The sequence below is a fragment of the Vombatus ursinus genome, unplaced genomic scaffold, assembly GCF_900497805.2.
Source record: "Vombatus ursinus unplaced genomic scaffold, bare-nosed wombat genome assembly UNPS02014812.1, whole genome shotgun sequence".
NCBI classification, from domain to species: domain Eukaryota; kingdom Metazoa; phylum Chordata; class Mammalia; order Diprotodontia; family Vombatidae; genus Vombatus; species Vombatus ursinus.
In genome coordinates this window covers 92,573,540-92,593,288 of record NW_020954590.1, presented here as the reverse complement: position 1 = coordinate 92,593,288, position 19,749 = coordinate 92,573,540, and the positions used below count along the sequence as shown (strand labels likewise).

The window sequence follows — 19,749 nt, the reverse complement described above, 5'->3', positions numbered from 1 at the left end:
ACATTCAGTGGCTCCTTATTACCTCCCAGAAGAAATAGAAAATCTTATGTTTGGCTTTTGAGTCCTCCATAATCTGTGCCCTTCCTACTGTTCCAGTCTTACTATTATTATTCTTAATCCTCTCCACATACTCTGCAATCTACAGTTTCAGCACCAGATACTATATCTTACAACTCTATACATTTTCTTTCTTTTTCTTCCTTCAGTTTTATTGATGTAGTCTTGTTACTATTTTTACGTTACATACATTTATGGAGTATTCTCAGAAATATGCAGAGTCATGCAAAACAAATTTCCTCAATATCTGTATACCAAAAAAAAGTTTCATCTTTCTATATCATATCTTTTTTACCTTTCCTTTTCATTGGTCCTATGGAATAATGAATGGTCATTGTGTTCTTATAAAAACATAAAAGAAAAAAGAAGAAAAGGAAAAACAGCATAGATCAGTACATTGAAAACATCATAAAACATGTGAGATGGGCAACAACTGTGGACCTCCCACATCCACGAAGGGGTAGTTTGGGAGTGTCTTTCATATTTCTTTTTTCGAGTTATGCTTGGATTTTATAATTTTGCAATTTTCAGAGTTAATGTGTGTGTTTTTCTATTGTTATCACTGTGTATATTGTTTTCTTGGCTTTCACTTTATCCTCCATCAGTTCATTTAGCTCTTTCCATGCCTTAGTCCTTAACAGACCAGCAATAATCCCTTACATTCATCTGTTACAATTTGATAAGCTATTCCCCAATTGATGGACATGTGTTTTGTTTCCAATTCTTTGCGATTAAAAATGCTACTATAAATAATTTGGTGTATATGGGTACTTTCTTACTACTGGTTTATTTGGGGTATAAATCTTGCAATGGAATCTCTGGGTCAAAGGGTGTGAGCATTTTAGTCATCTTATCTGCATAGTTCCAAATTGCTTTCCAGAATTCTTGCACCAGTTCATAGCTTTACTGACAGTCTGTCAATGTGACTACACAATCTCTCCAGCATTGATTGTGGTATTTTTTTGTTATCTTTAAAAATATGTAGTGTCTACGGTGAAATTTCAAAATTATTTTGTTTTCTAATTCTCTTAGTATTAGTAATTTGGAACATTCTTTCATGTGATTGTTAATACTTTGCGATTCTTCTTTTGAAAACTGTTGGTTCATATTCCTCTGACCATTCATCTATTGGGGAATGGCTTTTAGTATTTATAGGATTAAGTAGATTCTTTGTATAAGCTTTTCAGTTTCATGTAGTCAAAGTTATGTTTTATCTTTTGTAATTTCCTCTATCTCTTGTTTAGTGAAGAATTCATCTACTATAAAACTATCCAGAGAGCTTTCAAAGCAGTATTGTTGTTACTGCATGCATTATTCTGATTCTGTTCATTTTGTTCTTCCTTTTATGTCCTCAAAATTGTTCTATTTTAGTAATATTTGCTATAGTCTAAATTCTTCTGATTTTGAATCAGTTTTTATAAGTCTTTCCATGTCTTTTGAAATCTTCTTACTGCACAGTACTACTCTTATCACATTCATGTACCAAAACTCATTCAAGCATTTCTCAGTTAATGGACATTTCTCTTAATTTGAAATTTTTTGCCACCACAAAAAGAGCTGTTGTACATAAAGGATCTTTTCCTTTTTGATGTCTTTTGATTACTTTATATTTTTACTTCCTATCTCCATGCTTAGAATGCTTCCCTCCTCACCTTTGCCTCCTGGTTTCCTTCAAGTCCTAAATACAATCCTACCTTCTCCAGGAACCTTTTTCCAGTCCTCTTAGTGTCTTTCCTCTGGTACTAATCTTGATTATGTCTTATTTGTACATAGTTGATGGCATGTTGCCTCCCATATTATAAGAATGTGATTTTAGGGGCAGCTAGGTGGCGCAGTGGATAGAGCACCGGCCCTGAAGTCAGGAGGACCTGAGTTCAAATCCGGCCGCAGACCAAACACTTGACATGTACTAGCTGTGTGACCCTGGGCAAGTCACTTAACCCCAGTTGCCTTTAAAAAAAAGAGAGAGAGAAAGAATGTAATTTTACTGAGAGAGCAGGGACTCTTTTTTACCTTGCTTTTTTTATCCCCAGTATTTAGCAGAGTACCTAATTCAGAGTAACGTAGTTGCTGTTTAATAAATACTTAGTGAATTTTCTTGATTTTATCAAGGTGAGTGTGTGACAAAACATATGAACCTTATGAAGTAGGGTGCCTTGGGTATGGGAGAAGCTGCTAAGCAGGCTTCTGAGTTTTATGGAAACTGCAGTTTAAAGTTTAGAAGTATCTCATTTTTTTTTAAATGCTAAAAAAAGTTCAGATATCTTTGCTTAGTTTTCAGAACCATTTGGTGGATGTTTCTTTTTCTCTCTAGCTTTGAAGGTATTTAGAGGTACATCTGTGTGAACTCTAAGTCTTATCTATAACTTGTTGATGGTCTCATACAAATATTTTAATAGCTCATAATAATAGTAGTTGATACCCAGTACTTTTTCAGTTTTACAACAGTATTGGTTTGGTTGTGTCAGCAGTTTTCCTTTCATTATGTAGATGAGTAGTTTGCAATTTCAGATAGTTTTTGATCATAGTCTTACAGTTAAATGTCAGAGGTGTGACCTGAACCTGAGTCTATTCTGACCCTACCCAAAGTACTCTGCAACTTTGAACAATATTGTTAAATATATGTATGTATGTGTATATATAGATACACACACACACACACACACACACACACACACGTGTACTCTTTAAATTAATAGTATTACTTATGATTATAGAACATATGATGTCTGGTTCTTTTACCTTTAAATTATAGAAGTCTTCAGTTTTCCTACTTGGAATGAATAATAACTGCTTACTCCTTCAATATATTCTAGGCACTTGTCACTGCATGTAGATAGAATCACCTTAAATAAAAGCCATTTCTCATATGACAACTCAATGCATCTTATCGGGAGTCCTGATTTAAACTTCAGGATCAGTCTGTTGCTTTTGAAAGAAGAAGCAGTCAGATTTCAGACTCATGGGTTATCAGCTTTGATCATAGCTTGAATGATTCAGGTTGCAGTGAAATTTAGTCTGTATCCAGGTAATGAAATGTACATAAAGTTAAAATTATAAATTTAAAAATGTGTAACAGTGACTATTAACCTGTTGTTTTTTTTTTTAAAGATGATTCTGTTTTAAATGCACTTATACATCCCCTCTCCATTGTGATTTATAACTACATTTGGATTCAGTTTTGGGGAGCAACAACCATTTGGGAATTCAGTTAGTTAAAAGAATGTTATTATAGTGATGCAGGCTCTGAAATTCAACTCAATAAGTTCAGTAAAAATTCATTATGAATGAGTATAAGGCATGGTGTTAGGGTGATAATCTCTGCCTTCAAAGACCTTACCTTCTTTTGAAACCAGCCAGATAATTGTCTTTGCATAACTTACTGGAAAAGAAGTTACTGCTTGTTCATTTGAGAGTAGTGAATCCCTGTTAAGTCAATTGAATTCCTGGAGGATTTTTTTTTTTAATTCTACTTAGGATGTGGAATTAAAACAGGTAAAGAGATAATTATACACACTATAGTTTGAGAAGCACTGCCAAACTAGGGTGTGTACTTAGTTGTCAAGGAGCAAAGCCTTGAAAGGAGCTCACAATTTTAAGAGGTGGAGATGATAAAGAGGTGAATTTCTAAGTGTAGAAGCCAAGTTGTTCAAAAGCATAGGTGAGAGATTGGATTCTCTACAGTAAGTAGACCAGGCTCTTCCCCCCACCCCCCCATTTAGTTTATTAAAATGGTTTTAATTCAGAACTTAACAAGTAACAAAATGAGCATTTGTATATACGTAGTGGAAAAGGAAAAAATATTTTTTGTGAAACTGTGTATTTCTATTGTTTATGTGTTATATAGAGCTTTAAAATATATTATATATTTACCTTGTAGTTTTCTAGGCTTCCCAGTTTGTGTTGTTTTTTTTCCCCTGATTTTCTTTTGTTCTCTTATCTGCAGTTTAAAAAGGAAAAATGCCCTGGTCACTCTTTTCTCCCTCTTTCCTTTTCCTTTTGCCCCACCCCTCCCATTCTTCCCTTTCTGTTCCTACAAACCCTTTTTCTATAGGTAAACAAAGAACCTATAAAAAAAAAATAGGCATAATCAAGCAAAGCAAATTCCAGTCCTAGGAGACAATTGTCTTTCCTTTCTGTATTTCAAACCTTGTAATAAATAATCCAGCAAAAGATAGGCTGGTGAAGTATAACATTTTATTATAAAATTTTGAACATTTTTGTTGTTGAATTATCCGTACTTTTTAAAATCTGATGTGTTTATGTACAGGCAAATGGCTTTTTCTATCTTGAAACATTTGTAGATGGGTTTTTAGAATTACCTTTAAAATATACCAAAATGTATAAAAATAAAACTTAAATAAACTATGACCAGGAAATAGCATTGATGTCAATTATCTTCCACATAGCAGTAAGTAGCCCTTGGACTTCCAGGGAAATAGAGTCTCAGTCTTTCAGAGGGATGGTGGAGAAAAAAATGGACATAACAAATTAATTTGGCAACTTTTATTTTATTTATCAGGTTTAAGTTTTACTACTTTTAAACACAGTTTAGTTTCTTTAATGTTTTAATTTTCGATTCCCATGAAGAACATTTTACCATTGACCTAGCATAAAAGGGTATTTTTTTTAACTTGAACTAAAAGATTCTTAGCTGTCTACAGAAAGGTTTAGAAATGTGTTAGTATTGTCATCCTTTGCTTAAATTCAATGAATCATGTAAAGTAGGGAGGCAAGTGTGCTTTTTAGTTACTTCTGTATTAACACATTACAGGGGTGCAGCTCTTATATGATTTATCTAAGATTTTCCCTCTCTTCCATGCAACAGGTGGTATTAATTCATATCATCCCATACGCAGTTCTTCACATACATTTCAATAACCTCCCTCAGTTTACAAACCGATCACCTCTTTGTTGAGTATTCATGTGTCTTTTGACCATCTATTCATAAAACATCTACATCTGCCATCTCCTCATAGATAATTAGTTTCACTTCGGAGTATTTGGCTTTGTTACATGGGGAAACCTTTTAAAACAGTATCATTCTTTTTTTAAAGTCAGGTGATGTGTAGTTACTTTTGTATAACTATTCCCTCACCCCACTTTATTAATTTATTTTTTTTTTATGTCTATTACCAAGGAATATATTACAGGGTAAGGAAGGGAGGAAAGAGATACTCAGAAACAATAGCTCACATCTATATAACATTTTAACGTTTGTAGCTTTACATGTGTTATCTCTTGATTCTCACACAATCCGGTGAGATAAGAGCTATTAACATATCCCCTCCATTTTACAGATGAGGAAACTAAGGCTGAGACAAGTTAAGGGGCTTGCCCCAGGGTCACACAGCTAATATGTAAAGATTGGAACTCAGGTCATCTTGCCTCCCAAGTGCAGTGGTCTATCCATTGGGCTATTTAGCTGTTTCTAACAAATTAATTAGGTAATATTTTTTAAAAATATTTTGTTTATATATCTTATTTTTATATCACTTAAATTTGCAGCTTTATCTCTCCATATGAACCTTTCAGAGTGAATCTTCATATGGCAAAGATTATTTTTAAGGGAAAAAAAGATGAGGAAGAAAAAAAAAACTGATCAATACATTTTTAAAAAAAGTCTGATGTGATCTGCTTCTCTTCTAATTTTTATATCAAATGATGTTTAATATTCAGATCATGTTTCCATTTTGAATTGATAGTGGAATTTATCATAAGATACTAGTCTGAGCCTAAAGCTTGCAGAATGATTTCCAATTTAAGTTTTTATTGAATGTTGAGTTATTGAGTCTGTTACACCTAATTGTCCCTTTATGACTAAGTCTGTCGCCATTGATCTCCTCTTAATTAATCAGTACCAAAGTGGGGCGGGGCAATGAAAGGAAAGGAATAAGCATTTTTATATAGCACCTACAGTGTGCCAGGGCTTTACAAACTTCTCAGTTTATGGTTTTGATAACTGTTTATTAAATACTATTCTTCCTTCATTTCTACATTTTTCATTATTTCCCTTGATATTGTAGATGTAAAATGAATTTTCTTGTTATTTTATCTATATGATTGTTTGGTATAGCATTAAACTGTAAATTAACTTTGGTAATATTGTCATTTCGTTTAAATTGGCATGGTACAGCCATGACCACCTGCCTTCAGGTATTTAAGGACTTTATTTCTTTAAGGAGCACTTTGTAATTGAACCTATACCAGTATTTCATTTGCTGTGGTAGATTGATCCACAGATTTTATGCATTTTGTAGTTATTTTGAGTGCCGTTTCTATTTCCCTTACGGCCTTTTAGATTTTGTCATTATATTCAAATACACATTTTGTGGGCTTATTGTTGCAGTCTGAAATTTTGCTGAAACTATTAATTATCTTGATATCAAATGCTGATTCCTTATCATAAGTGTCTTCTCTTTGCCTATCTTCACACCTATAAATAAAGTTTAAATAAAATTTATGTGATAATTTAATGATCTTTCTCTTTCTTCACCTATATGCCTAGGAGATGACCATTTAAAATTATTCAATAATATTTTGATGGCATTTTCAAGCTATTGGGATATTTCGTACTTATATATTGGTTTTTATTTCTCTTCTAATTATAGAATTTTTTTTTTACTGTATTCTATCCTTTAAAAAAACTGACAGTTAAGTACTGAACCAGAAGTCAATTAGACATATAGCTTCTAATTCCAGCTGTCCTTTATTGACTGTGTTACTTGTAGGCAAATTATTTACCCTTTGGTTCCTTAACTTTTAAGTTGGACTTTTATTAATTTCTTTTCTCCAAGACTTACTGTAAAGATGTGAATTTTTCCTGATAGTAAAACTAAATTTGCCTTTTTGCACCTTCTACCCATTGGTCCTGATTAATCTCTCTGAGACCAAATATAACAAATCTAATCCATTCACACTTGCTAGTAATAAAGAGAGATATCATATCCTGTCTGAGTTCTCTTTTCTCCAGGCTCAACATGCCCAGTTCCTCTTAACTAATCCTTATCTAACAGATTCAAGGATTTTTCTGTTCTGATGATCTTTCCTCTGGACACTCTTCAGCATACCAGAATTTTTTTTTAATTATGTACCCTGAATTGAACATAATACTCTAGACAAAAGGTCTGAAATATTAGACCTTAACCTTATGTGGAGGAAAAAGCAAAAGAACACTGTTATGGCCCTTAGTAGTTGTTGTTTATTTGTTGATTGCATATTTGTTTTAATGATAAAATATGGATTGAGAGAAACAATTTTTATAATGCATAAATTTCCTCCTATTGTTACTTCAGTTCCTAGGTCTGCATTTAGCTAAAGAGGTTATTTGAAAAGAAAGTATTGACCTAATAATGCTATTTTGAGACTTTTCGAAGTCTAACATTCTTGTGAAAACATTCTTTCATTCAACAGTTATTATTAATATAATAGGAGTACTACTTCTAAAATAAACCACTAATTAGCTTGTTTAAAGTATAAGACAAAAATCTTTATTAAAAAACCAAGAAGATAGACTTTTGCTGTCTGACGTAATTGTAGGTTCTGTCTGAATAATGCAGATCTCCCCTAGTATACAGTTAACTTAGCAGTGCTCACCCTCTCAGTCTAGTTCTGTATCAAAATCTGAACTATAAAAAGGCAGCTACTTCTGGATAATAAAAGAGACTATAATAGCAAAAGTTAGCAACACTCTTACAATAAATAGATGGGTTTCCTCAGGCGTGACGTCTAGCTATAGAAATTTAGTTTCCATATACATTTTAGGCTAGAAGGAGAGAGTTGTACATGAAATAGTGTGTTTTTTTTTTTGAGGAGGAGCAAGAACCTTGTAATTCTCTCATCTTCCCTTTAACCCACTATTGAAAAGAAAAGTAAGATCCTTATAACAAATATACCTAATGAAACAAAACAAGTTTTTACATCAGTCAGGTCCAAAAATGTATATCTCATTCTGCATCTTAAATCCATCACCTATTAAAAATGAACTGTCATGCTTCATCATTGGTACTTCGGAAATATGGTTGGTATTTACTTTGACCAGTGTTCTTAAGGCTTTCAAAGTTGTGTTTCTTTATGTTGTTGTTATTCTAGAAATTGTTTTTCATTCTTCTCATTTCATTCTACATAAGTTCATATATGTTTTCCTAGGTTTCTCAAAATGTTCTTTTTTACATTTTTTTTTGACATCACAATAATACTCCATTACACTGATTGTTGTTGAGTCATTTGTATGTATCCAGCTCTATGTGACTCCATGAATTTTTGTCCATGGGATTTTCTTGGCAAAGATACTGGAATGGTTTGCCATGTCCTTCTCCAGTGTATCCCCATTTTTTGTAGATGAGGAACTGAGGCAAATAGGAGTCTAGTGAATTGTCCAAGGTCACACAGCTAGTAAGTATCTGTGGCCAGATTTTAACTCAGATTTTCCTGACTTCAAACCCAGTACTCTCTCCACTGTACCTCCTGGGCACCCCATTACATTCATATGCCACAGTTTGTTTATCTCTTTTCAATATAATTGACACCCCATTAGTTTACAGTTCTTTTTCACTAAAAAAAGCAATGCTAGAAATATTGTTGTGCCCTGTTAATACTTTTCCTCTTTCATTGGGCTTCTTGGGGTAAAGGCCTATTAGTGGTATAACTGTGTCAAAGTTCAGATGTGGTTTAGATAGCTAGTGTTCTGTTCCAGTAATTGTGTACTAAATGTGTAGCCTCAATAAGAAAAAGCTATATTTTGCAATCTGACTTGCATGACTTTTATTTAATTTAATTACATGCCTTCCTTTGAGGTCACTAAACTCCTTGATCTCCATTAGCATCCTTTCTTCTATAATATAGTTATATAGGCTTGCTCTCTACTACTAATTTGAGGGTATGACCTGGTCCAGACCTTGATTCCATGCCCCAAAACTTTACTGTACCACCCCAGTATAGCCTGTTTACCTACTGTGTGATAGTCATCACTTTTCAGTAGAAGTCTTTGTTTTTTCCATAAGTCTTCTATTTCTATGCCACAATTACCTAAGGCCAGTGGAAGAAAATTATACCCAGTTAGGTAGCATGATACAGATATGGATCAAGAACCGACAAATGAGATCGAAGAAGCAGTCTGACAAGGTTCAGGAGGAGAATTAGGAGGTCTCATGGAAGCCCAGAATGGAGAGAGTCCCTAAGAGCCAGAAGGTTGTCAACAGTTCCAGCAGATAGGTCAATGAAAAAAGGCCATTAGGTATGACCATTTAAGGGATCATTGCTAACTCCAGTGAACAGTTTCAATGCATGTATTTATAGTGGATAGAAGTCAGTTAAATTTTGTTTTGTTTTTTTCTTCCACTCCAGTTTTGTATAAGCCATGTATTAGCATAGGTATATAGAGACTTCTGGCATATATTCATAAATACTGATTAATAAAATTCTATTTAATATAAAACAGATGAAGTCTCATGTTCCTATCATTTCTACTGATTCTCTTGATTCTGCTTACAGTGTTATATTTTGATTGTTACACGTGTTGTAGTCCTTGAACAGGGAGATTGTCTTTTGCAAATATATGCTTTCTAGGCTGTCATAATGCATAATTTGCTCCCTGATAATGGTGAAAGTAAGTGAATCCAATTTCATAGAAGATTATTGGACACTTCAGTGGCACTTGATTAGAATTCATTTTTTAAAAGTTACTGTATTAGCTTTGTGTTTGCATAGATTTCAGTGGGTTTTTTTAATGAATCAACTCAGTAATACCTTGATTGGTAGTCCATTATAAATTTTGATTTCAATACTAATAATTCTTGTTAAAAATTAATAGAACTTTTTTTGCTCTTTCCCCTTCTACTTAACAAATTGAGTTTTTCCATTGTCTAAGTGGATGAACGTAAGTCCCTGAGATACTAAATGTGAAATAACTTTTTGATCCTACTTAGGACATTCAGAAAGGAAACAATACCATAATGATGTTCTGGAAGAGTTATTAGAGTTTTCAAAGTAACCCAATATAAATCTGGGAGTATAGCTAATATTAGGAGCATTCAATATTAGGAATCCTCAATATTGTTGGACTGGATTCTCCTACATAAGGAAAAGCATGTGACATAAAGATACAAAAACATCTTGTAACTGACAAAAAACTTCATCCTTGAATATCTTTGGAGTTATGGCTAAGGTTTTAAGTTTGTAAACATTATGAGAACAAAGTACCAGGTCACTTCAAGGTCAGTTATGAGGTAGGCTCGCGGAAATCTCCCATCTCCTGTTATCTATATCACAGGTTGTTATGAAGAACAGAAGAAATAATGCATATCACATGCTTTGAAAACCTCAAAGTACTATATAAATATTGGGTATTGTTTTTCTTTATGAGTATAAAAGGAGGATGTTTTGCTTTTTTGATGTATTTTAGATGTATAAATGTATAATTATTCTTGTATATGGCTTTTTTTTGTACCCAGGAAAATCAGATTGAAGTGTTTTTACTTTTTTAAAAATCAGACTACCATTCATAAATGTAAAATGTTATAACTTACATAAATTGCTAAAATATTTTCTCAACAATCTTCTCTTTGCTTTCAACCTGTTAATATAATTTTTATATTTAAGGTAATATTTTGTTCTATATGAGCAAATTAGATTTGGTCATTTTGGGTGAAATTAGTTTCTATCCATCCTAAACAGACATAAGTATCAACATTGCATTTAAAATTTTTATTCAAAAATATTATTCATCAAGTTTTGTTATGTTTCTTGTATGCTTATGTAAATAGAAATGGTTCAAAGTCTCTGCTTTTCTTGATTTAATATTAAAACAATATGAAGAAAGGAGTTAAGTGTGGTGATTTGTATATGTATAGTAAAAAGTCATGTCTATAGAGGAATTTAACCTGATTTTGAAGATTTTTAGGAACTTTCTTCTTTGTTTTACAGCTTTCTCTTGTACCTTGCTTCAAACTTACGTATCTTTCACACTGTGCACTGAATCAGGTAAGATAAAGGAAATACTGTATATGTTGCAATATTCAATTTTGAACAAAGTCAAATATTTCACACTTTTTTCATAAAATGCTACTTTTGAATAAAACAAAACTTGAAAATACTAACTGCTATTCTTAATGGTTGGCTGTTAATTTTACCTTTCCTATATTTTTGCACCTGCTTAATTTTAGGGTAGAAGATTGCTGCGCAATTTTCACTGTTTATTTGTAAGACTTGTGGAGAGCAAGCTGAAAGAGTGAATTTAAATACTAAATAGCATTTAATGTAATTTCAGAGCAGACTACATATTGTATGTTGGACTTTTATTTGGGCCTATGGTATGTTGTTTATTATATGATTTAATACTAGTATTTATTTTAAAAAATATTTGCATATCACATTTTCCCTTTGTAGAAACCACTGGATTGAGAATTGTTTAAAAAAAATTAAGTATATAAACAAGGAAGGAAAAAGATAGCTTATTCTACTAGATTTTGAATCAGAATACTTGTATTTGATTCCAGACTTCGCTATTTCCTACCTCTATGATCCTCAGTAAGTCTTATCCTTTCTGTATCTCAGTTTCCTCTTTTATACACTGATGGTATTGAACCAGATGGCATTTTAGAGTTTTTTCCAACTAAAATCTTATGACCCAATGACATAAGTGTATTGAAAGAATCTTTAGGGGTCTTTGGGGAGGGCGAGGAGGCTTATGGCATAGGAGAAGGTGGGAGGGAGAGAAGGCAAATCTTTGGGGGGGAAAATTAAAAAGAAAAACACACTGAGCAAGATCGTGAAGCTACAAGGGAAAGAAATGATGGAGGGAAGGAAAAAAAAGAAGGAAATAAACACCAAATAATATCAAATAGTTTTTGTTGGTGCTGTGGGTAGGCTCTCAGAACATAAACTGAAACTGGGTTTATTGGCTAATAGAACAGTTTTGATATTAAGCCATTAGTAGACTTGAGGTCTGGGCAGAAAAGGAGCATGCTTCTTTAGGAACAAAAACCATCCATAGTGAGGAAGCCTGGTTGTGAGCTCCAGTTCTGCTACTAATAGGCTTTGTGACTTTGTGCAAATGCATTTCTTTAACCTTCAGTTTCTCATCTGTCAAAATGAGGAGGTTTCACTAGTTGTAAGGTCCCTTTCTGTTATTTTAGCAATTAATTTTACTTTGGATCAAGGAGTTTAAGTTGGGAGAAATGGCATGGAAAAAAACAACAAGATTTAGGTCTTTAATAATCTGTCTTTAGAAACTACATCTTTAACTTACTTAGCTTTTATCATGTTTATACCCTAAGATTCCCTAGAACCTATTGTAAAGATATTTCTATACTTTTAACCATGTTTTAGAGAAGACACGAAAGGCCATGAATAGTTGAATCTTTGGAGAGAGAGAGATTGTCTTCTCAGAAAAGAAATAGATTGCCTATGCAGAGAAGAGATAGAAGGAATCTTGCTGGAGAAACTTTTTTTCTTCCTTTTTCTCTTTTTTGAGAGGGATTTTGGGGAGAAGGGGGACTGTCTTTATAGTAATACCTTTTTTTGTCATTCTTGAGTAAAATAGTGGCTGTAAGAAAGGATATCTTAACAATTTCTTGATACTTGTTGGTTTCTGTTCTGCTTCATTTTGAGAAGAGAGTCAAGTTGAATTGGAATGAAAGAAAAAAAAATTTGGCATGTTTGTATATTCTGAAAATGATTCCATACTAACTACATTTGCAGTGTTTGTATATTAAGCATTATTGTATTTAGTAGCCATTTTGACTGTAAACACTTTGTGACCTGTCTGCTACCACCTTCATCAATCCATTTATTTTTAGGAAATAAAACAAATTTAATAGTTGCCTAAGAAAAAAATATTATTAAAAAGGTAACTCAACTAGAGAAAAACATAATGGAGTGAACTCTTAAAGCCAAATGTTCATGACATCTGGATTATTTGCTATTTTCTGTTTTTTCCATTAGCTTAGATACTAGAAATTGAGCATATGGATCACATTCAATAGTTAAGTTTTTGAGTTTCTGAAATAGAAGGAACATTGATATATTAAAAAGGAGATTGTACATCTATTTTTACAATTATAGACACTTAGAGTTGGGAAGGATATCTCAGTCCAACCTGTGCCATAACAAATTTTACTTTTAGGTTGAATATCCCTAGTTTCCTTCAACTGGCCCAGCACCAATATGATTTTCTTCTTATTAATATCCTTCTTAAAATATGTTACCTAGGATTAAACACAATATTCCAGATGTGGGTAAATACAGTAGAACTGTCATTACTTATTCTTAGAAACTGTTCTCTCTTATTGTAGCGTAAGATTACATGAGCTTTTTTTTCTTGATATATTGATCTTTTTTTAATCTTGAACTATTATATATCCATATTCTCCATTGTGTACTTTAGGAAGATTTTAATCTAAGAGTAAGAATATAATATGTTTATTAAATTCCACTTTATTCAGTTTAGCCCAGTAGTCTAGCCCATTAATATCTTTTTCAATACTGACTCAAAATTGAGTTTGTTAGTTAGCCTTTCCAGCTTACTATATTAGAAAATGTTATAAATGTGCCTTTATGCACATCATTAATAAAAATGTTAAGTGATGTAAAGCCAAATGCAGATCCCAAGTACCCTCAATGGTCACTTCCTTCCAAGTTGTCATTATGTTGTTAGTGGTTACTCTTGAATCTAGCCATCGAACCAGTTCCAAATCTACCTAATTGTACTACCATCTAGTCGAAGTTTCTCTCATCTTTTCCACCAGATTATCACTAGATAATCTTGCTAAAATCTACATTAACTTATATCGATAGCATTCTTCCTTTCAATGGAGGAAATAAGATTGGGCTGCCATTCCTGAAGAAGTCATTGCTGGCTCTTTATGATCCCTCTTCCTTTTCCCAATTTTTCGCTAACCATGTCTTTAACATATATTTTAATATGTTACAAAATATATAAACATAATTTATATTTAATATAATACATTAACCAAGAATTAAAGTCAAGTTCAAGATATAAAATAAATACATTATGTATATTTAATCTCTGTAAAACTAGTAGAAATTAGGAAATTAACCATTATAAATATTATGCCTTGTTATAAAGAGTTCCAAAGAGAATATGTTATCTTTTGGGGAAAAAAAAACGCTGAAAGGTATAACAGCTTTTTTCTTGTTGACTGGACCAAAACATGTGGTAAAAATAAAACTGATCATGCATTTTTCCACTGTAGATTTTTATAACAGTAGGCTGCTTTGTGTCTCCTTGAACCCTAGTGGAAGATATTTCTGCTGCCTGTCTTTGGAGGCAAAGTATTTTCCACCTAATTTAATATCAGTTTTTATAATGGGGGAAAGTAGTTTTGTTGCCTCAAGACAAGTACTATAAATTGGGCTTTTACCGAAGGGAGTTGTGAGTAAAAAGTAGTTAAGTTGAGCACTTTCACCTTGTACCTTTATGAATCATGTTTTGAGGAGAGGCTAGGTCTGCTTTTCTTGATTTTAGTGACTATTCCTTGCTTAAGAATTCTTTGCTTACCCCAGTTAATAAATGGGCAAAGGATATGAACAGGCAGTTTTCAGATGAAAAAATTAAAGCTATCTATAGTCATGAAAAAATGCTCTAAATCACTGTTGATTAGAGAAATGAAAATCAAAACAACTCTGAGGTACCATCTCAAACCTACCAGATTGGCTAACATGACAGAACAGGAAAATGATAAATATTGGAGATGTGGGAAAATTGAAACATTAATGCATTGTTGGTGGAGTTGTGAAATGATCCAACTATTTTGGAGAGCAATTTGGAACTATGCCCAAAGGGTTATAAAAACGTGCATACCCTTTGACCCAGCAATAGCACTTCTAGGGCTGTATCCCAAAGAGATCATAAAAATGGGAAAAGGACCCACATGTACAAAAATATTTATAACAGCTCTTTGTGGTGGCAAGGAATTGGAAATTGAGAGGATGCCCATCAGCTGGGGAATGGCTGAACAAGTTGTGGTATATGAACATAATGGAATACTATTATGCAGTAAGGAATGATGAGCGGTAGACTTCAGAAAAACTTGGAAAGACTTGTATGGACTGATGTTGAGTGAAGTGAGCAGAACAAGGAGAACATTGTATACAGCAACAGCCATGTTGTGAGAAGACTAACTTTGATAGACTTAGCCCTTCTCAGCAATGCAAGGATCTAAGACATCTCCTAAAGTCTCAGGATGGAAAATGCTATCCACATCCAAAGAAAGAACTAGGGAATTTGAATACAGATTGAAGCATACCATTTGATTTTTTTTCTTCAGTTTTGTTTTGTTTCTTCTTTCTTGTGGTTCCTTCTATTGGTTCTAATTCTTCTTTACAACATGACTAATGTGAAAATATGTTTAATTGGAGTGTATATGTGGAGCCTATATCAGATTGCATGCTGTTTTGGGGAGGGAGAAGGGAAGGGAGGGGGAGAAAACTTAAAACTCAAAAGCTTATGGAAGTGATTGTTGAAAACTAAAAATAAATAAATAAAAATTTTTTAAAAAAGAATTCTTTGCTTAATGGATCTTAAACTCTTTGACGACAGAGACTTTTTCAGTTGCTTTTTTTTTTCTTCCCCAAATCCTTAGCGCAGTCTCGCCCATTGCAGATTCTCAATAATTCTTTTCTTGGACTGGATTGTATTTAGCTCTGTTAGTTCTAGCCTAGAGTTCTAATTTCAAGGTTTCCATCAGCTTTTTGATACCTGGGATTATACCTTGACTGACTTACAAGTTTTTAATAGAAATTTGTGTCATGGATAAATGAGCTCTATAATCTGGCGAAGCCATTTCATTTCCTTGAGCCTTAGCAGGCCTCAGTAAATTCAAGAGTTGGGAAGGGAGAGTTGAAATAAATGGCCTCTGAAGAGTACTGCACTTCTCAATTGATGATACTAGGTTTTCTATGAAATATGACAACTATTTTAATGTTACTAGAAAGAAATATAGGTCCTCACAATTAACTTTTGTCATAGAATCTGGACTTTTCTGGACTTTTTTCTTTATATTCATATTGTATTTAAAGAGAATTTTTTTTCTTTTGTAGTTTAAAGATAGTATGCTATAATGAGCATTCCTTGTCCTTTTCAATATTAGCAATTTTACTTAATAGTTGTTATATGTGGTTTGGTGAATGAATTATTTTCTTACAAAGGACAAGTTGTTTATAATCTCTTATAGAATTATTTATAATCCTTGGTGCTAGGGGTAAGATCTACTTTATATTTCTTTAGAGCAAGAATTTTTTTCCTGTTGTTTGAAGTATTAGTATATTTAAGCAGTCTAGATTTGGTGGAAATTAGACTGTAGCTTTTCTTCTTGTTTATTTTTTTTCCAAAGCTGTGTGGCATATTTTACTAAAAAAAAAATTAAGTCCACTTTGTTGAATGTACCCTATTGTTCTTATTTAAACATTTGGAGAGTTAACTGACATTATCCCATACCTATTAAAAGGGAATATATGTTTTTTGTTGTGATGGGTAAAATGGTAATTCTGTGGTTTCTAAGTGTAACACACTTAAAAGTTTATTTATATTTTTGTGTCATTTATTATTGTTGATAAATTGTGTATCTAGTATATATACTTTTTATTTAATCCTAGGAGATTAGGGGTTTTGATATTGAAAAAGATAGGAGCTTATGGGGAAAGAAGTTCCTCTAGTTTTTAAAATAAATAATATTTAATAAAGTAGAGTGAAGATTCTGAGATATTATTTCATTTCAGTTTTCATTGATTCATGAGAAAATAGCCAAACACAGCCCTGGATTACTCTCGAACTCTGGATGATAGAAATGAATATAATAATAAGTCAAGTAGAAAGCTTGAGTGGTGACATGTAACTGGTTTGGCAGACCCCTGTAACTTTACTAATTAGATAAGTAGTCTAGATTTGTTTAGCAGATCTTACTTACTATACTTTTTAATCCAATGCAATGTCAACATTTTTCTCCCAAACTTTAAATTGAGGAGCATTTAAAAGCAAACCACCATGGATTATTTGGATGGATAATCAAAAGCTCAACTATGAGTTAAAATCTTGATTTAGCAATGTATTCTCGGGTTGTTTTAGTCTTTGTATTTAAAATAGTTTAAAAGTTGATTCCTCACTATTTCACATACTTTCTCAAGGCAGGAGAGAAAGGAACTTTCTTTTGACTTGGCTCAAAATGTTATGGACACACTAATGTTAAGATACTAACACATCCAAAACTGAGCTTGTCATCTTCTATTGAAAATGTTCTCCATCTTGAAGCTTCTCTATCTCAGTTGATAGAACATAGTTATTTCCTATGTTCAATTATTTACCATGTCTTGTTAATTTTATCTTAATAGCTTTTGTATTTGTTCCCTCCCTTCCAATCTCAATGCAACCACTCTATTTTTGATACTCATTATCTTTGACCTCAATTTTTGTAATAATCTCCAGTCTAGTCTTCCTTCCCTAAACCTAATTCCTTTTGCATTCTTCTGCTCAGAACTCTTCAGGAACTCCTCATCCTATATTGAATACTCTTGAATTCCTGGTCCTTTAACATTGTGCTCCAAATTAACGTTTCCGGTTTATCTAGCACTGTTTCGCTTCATCTATTCTACGTTCCAGCTAGACAAGACTACTTTTCCATCCTCTGTTCTTTACTCACCCTTTATTCATATTGAGCGAACATTTGAATAACATAAAAGCAAATGACAAATATTTATTAGATATCTGTTATGTATCAAATAGAGACAGCATGACATGGTGGGAAAAAGTCTGACTTCGAGTCAACAAGACCTGAGTTCATGGCTTGCCTGATACGTGCTAGCTGTCTGAGCAAGGGCTAGTCCCTTAACCATTTAGTGCTCCAGGGAAATTCTTAAGTTGGGAAACTAGGCTGGATCTTAAGGAAAGAGGATATTTTGCTGTATTTTTCATTTAACTGATTGTGACAGTGCCCAAGCCAGGTCATTGGTGTTCCATAACTCTTTTCATTCAATAATGGAAAGTGAGTTTTCCTGGTCCCAGGGGGTGGGCTATTGGGAGTCATCTAGTGCATCTTCTTATTACCTTTGTTTTTCGATAGATAGATAGGTAGGTAGGTAGGTAGTACTTTGCTTCCAATACTGTTTGGAAATATTTTTTTCAAGTTAGTACACATCTCTTCACCTTTAGGAATTGAGACTTTTTAAAGTGAGGAAAAATGATGACTTCATGTTCTTTTGAAATGAGATTGACTTCCAGGTGTAACTAATAAATAGATAGATGGTGTGACATATTGAATAATAAAGTGAATAATGAGTTTGCTTCTGTAACCTCTCTGGGTTTTAGTTTTCTCATCTGTAAAATGTGAAAATTCTTAGAAGAGGGATTAGATTTGCTGTGCTTTGCCCCAAACAGTAATACCAGAAAAAAAAAAAGATGCATTTTACAAAGAACCACATTTAGAGAACTGTACAAAAGTGGAGCAGGCTACTTAAGGAAGCAGTAGGTCTCTCTCTTCCTTGTAGATCATTAAATGAAGGCTATAATCTATACATTCCTTTCTCGTTCTGGTACTCCATGATCCTAATGCAGGGGAGCAAAAAGTGACATATAAATTGCTGATCTCTACTGGTCAAAAACTTTTCCACCCTGGAAATTCTGCACACCAATTAAATCACAGGTCTAGACCAAGAAAGCCAAAACCCAAAAGAATGGCAACAGAAGAATAGCACTGTGAAGAGAAAAGTAAAAACACCCCTGCCCTCAAGGAGCTTACCTTCTATTAGTGGGATATAATACATCCTTGAATATTTTACAGTTCAATAATTTTTGTAGAAATGGCTATTTGTCTACTCTCATTGCAAATTTCCAACCCCTTGGTAACTCAGTAGGTGGTACTCTGAAGTTGTTATCAGTCTGTTAATGATTCACTTATCAACTTGAACCCTAGGTAGACTTGGTGCTTGGATCTCTGATATGCAGTTCATCACTAAACTTTCCTACCAGAGTCTGTGCTATGCTGGCATAGCCTTCAGGACATCGGTGCTGCTCCCTCAACACCATGATGAGGCATTAGAATAGTGGTCATACTGTTGTCTGTGCCACAAATAGACTTTATCTCTCACTACCTCCTTCCCCTTGGTCTTTCTGTGTTAAAGTTCTTCCCTTTTCACGTCTAAACTTTGATGCCATCTCTTTCATAAACCTTCTTCTCCAAACCTGCCCTTTATATGTATATATATTTTCATTAAAATGTTCTGAACCTCCCTGTTGGATTTATTACCATCTTGCTTGTATTATTCAGATAGTAATGTTTACTATATGGCAGACACAGTTGTAGGTGCTGAGAGATAGAAAGAAAGGCAAATACAGTCCCTGTCTTCTAGGAGAGCTCACATTCTAATGGGAGAGATAGAATGCAAATAAATTGGTATATAAATATTATATTGTAATAATAGCTAGCTTTTGTATTACACTTTAAGGTTTTCAAAATGTTTTATGTATATTTTCTCATTTGTTACATAGTAGTTGGAAGTTAAGCTTAGAGGACAAGGCTCTAGGTGCTTGTGGGACCAGAAAAGGTCTCCTGAAAGATATCTTAAGCATTTTTGCACAAATATTTTCTACTAGTAGATTGAAAACCACATCTGGAGGATCAGGGTCTGTGTCATACTGACTTTTTTTCCCCCTAATATACATTTCCACAACGGGGACATTTT

At 33.2% G+C, this 19,749-nt stretch overlaps 1 long non-coding RNA gene across 3 annotated transcripts in view; it reads left to right on the top strand.

Annotated features, from left to right (window-relative positions):
- The window catches only part of LOC114053884, a 185,501-nt gene that overhangs the window by 108,478 nt on the left and 57,274 nt on the right, over positions 1 to 19,749 (top strand). For all 3 annotated transcript variants that reach the window (XR_003570424.1, XR_003570425.1, XR_003570426.1), the window contains exon 3: positions 10,981 to 11,037. This is a non-coding gene — a long non-coding RNA (uncharacterized LOC114053884). The remainder of the gene's footprint in view (positions 1 to 10,980; positions 11,038 to 19,749) is intronic.